Source organism: Solanum tuberosum, unplaced genomic scaffold, assembly GCF_000226075.1.
Source record: "Solanum tuberosum cultivar DM 1-3 516 R44 unplaced genomic scaffold, SolTub_3.0 scf00115, whole genome shotgun sequence".
In the NCBI taxonomy this organism is placed as follows: Eukaryota; Viridiplantae; Streptophyta; class Magnoliopsida; order Solanales; family Solanaceae; genus Solanum; species Solanum tuberosum.
The window spans coordinates 381,165-385,341 of record NW_006239044.1 but is presented as its reverse complement, the minus strand read 5'-3'; positions in this window follow the sequence as shown (position 1 = coordinate 385,341).

Sequence of the window (4,177 nt, the reverse complement as noted above, 5' to 3'; positions counted from 1 at the left end):
GACGCCGTCCGTCGCTTTTTATTCCGTCGTTTTTTAGAAGTTTTTTAGTAGTGAAATTTGGCTCATCTATGCCATTACTGTTTAAGAAAAGGCTCATTCATGCCATTTTTTTAACTCCGATTTTGCAAAATCATTTTTTACACCCCAGACAACTTTAACACTTTTTATAATTTTGGATCAAATGTACTCTTTTTGCTTCTTCTTCCTCAAATACACATGAAGAACATAAATAACTCCGAAATTTTCAAATCTTCAATTCTTCACGAAACCATCTTAAATTTCGGCTACATCTTTAGCTTCTTTTTTTTTTTAAAAATAATTCTAAAATCATTTGCAGTGTTTAAAAATTTCATCGGTATTAAAAAATTTCCAAAAAATGAAAATCAGTCCCAAAAATTTGAAAATTTTCTTTGATTCATATTTTTGTAGGTTTTTTTGACATTAGATCTTTGTTCTCAAGTGTTTTTTGAGTCGATGTTCAAAATTTCAAATGATTTGAAGTTGTGGAGAAATTCTATCATTAAAGAATGTTGAAGTTTTGAAATTTTGAAGAAATTTCAAGTGGGTCTTGTTGAGTTAGGTTGAATTCGACCTTAAAAGATATTGAATTTTGGTATCTAGATCGGAGGGAAACTACTCTTGAAATTTGAGGTGATTTCACAAAAAATTAAAGAAGTTCAAAATTTGGGAATTGTTAATGTTCTTTTAAGTGTTTTTGGTGTTCTTAAGGAAGAAGAAGCAAAAAGACTACATTTGATCCAAAAACTCTAATTGAAAAATGTTAAAAGTTGTTTTGGGTATAAAAAATGGTTTTGCAAAACTGGAGTTAAAAAAAAAGGCATGAATGAGTCTTTTCTTTAACAATAATGACATAGATGAACCAAACTTTTAACGGATAACATAAATGAGTCTTTTCTAAAAGTTCGATGGCATATTTGAGGCTTTTCCCTAAACAACATTGAAGTTTTATTTCAAAGGGTGAAGGATAGTTATAAGGCTTATAATTAGAGGTAAAACGACGTATTATAAGAATTAGAAGTATAGGAAAAAACCTGAATGCCCTTAAAATAACTGTCAGATGAATCCTACGATGTGACCTATGGTCCGTAAGAATTTCTACGGACAGTACTAATCAACCGTACACCAAGTATTGGAGCCTTAAACTTCATCTAACTTTGGCGAGATCTTTCTACGGCCCGTAGGGCTTCCTACGGTCCGTAGACCCAAAATCGTAGAATTCAACTTTCACTTTAAAATTTCACCAAGTCTGGAACACTTCTACGGTCGGTCAAAACTCTACGGTTTGTCCTGTTCATCTGTAGGTCAACTTCAGAAACTTAATTTTTCAAATACTCATCTCCAGGTCTACGACTCCCTTCCTACGACCAGTAGGAATTCGTACAGTCCGTAGGTTAGACTCGTAGAACTTGCTTCAGCCAATTTTCTACATTTTTTCCTTAATTTGATTTTCCAACTTCCGAGGTGTTACAACTACGTACGTCAATTGATGCCATCCAGATTGCCTCCAAGCCATCCATTTACGAACGTCAATGTATTGATGGATCGTTCACAAGGATGGAGGCTCGTGGGCTTGAGATGGTGCCAATGAGGCGGTTCCAGGCATTGCTCGGTAACATACGCACTTTGAAGGAGCTCCCAGTTGAGCAACACCATGCTTGGATGATAGCTTGGATCGTGGGAGGTCTAACGAAAAAAGGAGGAGCAAGTGGAGGCGTTGCTCCATTCGGCAAGATGTCAGCCACTTCGGTGACTCGCCAAACCCCTTTGGCGAGGGTTCCAAGATCGCCAACTGGCCCAAGGAGCTACAGAAGGAAGCTGCTCATTCGGTGAAATGAGGGAACTTCGGCGCATCGCCAAGTGGATTGGGCGATGGTCCCAGACTGCCCAAAGTTCCAGTAGCTCCCAGCTAAGGCAATGAGCAGGATTCCTCGTCGAACCCATTGGGCGGATCACCGAGTCATTAGGCGAGCCCGACTTGGCTCGCCCATTGGCCATTTCGGGTCACTTTTGGGCCCATCTATGTAATAATGTCCTAAAACTATAAATAGGCATTTTAGGGTTCGTTTTAGGGAGACTGATTTGAATATTGTGGTTGTAAACCTGAAACTCATGTTTGAGTGTTTGAAAACTTGGTATAAGCTTTTGTTGAACCCTGCTTGGAAACGTCGGTTGCTTGGGATATCGATTCCCTCGAGGTCGTCGTAAGAGTTAGGTACTTCTTGTTGGATTAATGAATTGAGGTCTTTGGGTTTAATATACCCGTAGATTGCTCTTTGTTTCCTCTTTTTGTGTCTATCTATCTATCTTTACTTTTTGTATTTTTAATTTCTGCATCTTATTGTAGTTCCTCTTATGAGAATTACATCATTTGGTATCAGAGCCGAGCTTATTATCATTCCTACGATTCTAGTCTTGGGTCAATGCTATTTAAAAAAGTGTTCAAATTCGTTTTTGTGAAATTGCTGAAATGGGTTTGATTATTTGTGTCTTATTTGAAGTTTTCAAGGTTGGATTAGTGTTCCCTAACCTTATTTGAGTCTAGCGCTGAGATTTGAAAGAGTTTGGTTCACTATTGAAGAATCCACCATTGAAGGTTGAAGAAGCTTTGAAGAAGACAAAATGGGTTTTGAAATTTGGAAGTTTTGGCAAGGAATTGAGTGCTAAAAAGTATTGGGCATTGTTCCTTATATCAAGGAGAGCTTGTATCTCAATTTTCGTGAAATTCCAAGCTAAAACCCTAGAGGGTTAATTTTTGGGTCTTCATAGTGTTCTTGAAGTTCTTGAAGAACATTCAAATCTTCAAGAAGGGAATATTTGAAAAAGGAAGAGTTTGATTCCAAAAAGGAAGAAAGAGAAAATATAAAAGTGTTTGTACAAAAGGTAATTTCCCAAAAGGGGTAAGTACTAAAGTACAAATGCAGAGGGGACCACATGAGTACAAATTTCGGAAGTTTGAAGAAGCAGCAGTGGTCCAATAGGCGAGCTAAAGCGGGGATCGCCTAACTCACTCGGCACCTCACCCTTTGGGCAGTTAGGTCGCCGAGTTGGCCTTGATTTGGAGGGTGCCACTGGAAATTTTGGTGGACTCAGCCTGGTTAGCCAAGTCCATTCGGCGCATTGCTGAACTTCCACCTAGATCACCGAGTTGCCTTGGCAGAGTTTGGCGATGCAATCTTCAAGTTGGCGAGCTGAACTTCATGTTAGGCGAAGAAACCAGGCCATTTGGCGATAGAAAACTCATTCTATGACCCTAATCTCAAGTTCTAATTCCTAGTTTCTTTTCTTTTGATTCTAGTTCGTTGTCAAGAATCATAAACTGATTTTCAACTCGTAACTACTCTACTTGTTGACTATTGCTTCTTAAATTCACTTCTTTGTTAGTGCATTTTCTTTTCATGCTTTCATTCATTTTACTTCGTAGTTAACTTCTTGATTCAAGTCTGTTTGCTTTAATCGAGTCGTCCGTTTTTCTTTAAACAAAAATCCATTCCGGCCAAGAGTAGAATTGACTCTTCTGTGATCAACCGAGTATAAGAAACCTTCAACATTAGCCGCGCCAATTTGAGAGGCAATCAAAGGTGTGTAAACACGAGCGATTGTGAGTTCATTTTACTAACGCTAATGTTGTTTGTTTGTTTTGTTGTGTATTTCTCATTTCTAGGTACCATGGAAACCGGAAGCAAAACCCACCCACCTAAGGGAAAGGTTACCTTAGAACCTTTCATGAGGGCTCTTACTAATTTGAGTTGGATAATGGGAAGCTTGGACGACTTGAGAGGTTGTCTATTGATGAGTCCAAAAATTGGACTCATTTAGGGCTTTATCTTCATAGAAATAGTGTTCTCGAATGCTTATTTTGTCTCAATATCTGATGAAAACTCTTAAGTTTCAGGTATTTGAAGTTTTAGTGGAAGCATAGACACTTAGGCGCAAAAAGGAACAAAAAGGCTGAAAAGAACGAAGAAGTTGAAGCATGAGCATCGCCAAGAACCTTTGGCGATTCGCCGAAAGGACAGACTCCTCCTTTTGTTCCAGTATGCAAAGCCCTAAAGGAAGAGGATAAAAAAGGCGATGAAAGGAGCAGTCGACGCTTCGCCGAATAGTTTCGCGAAGCAGTACTATACCGCCCAATGGTCCAGAACGTGAAGATGCTGAA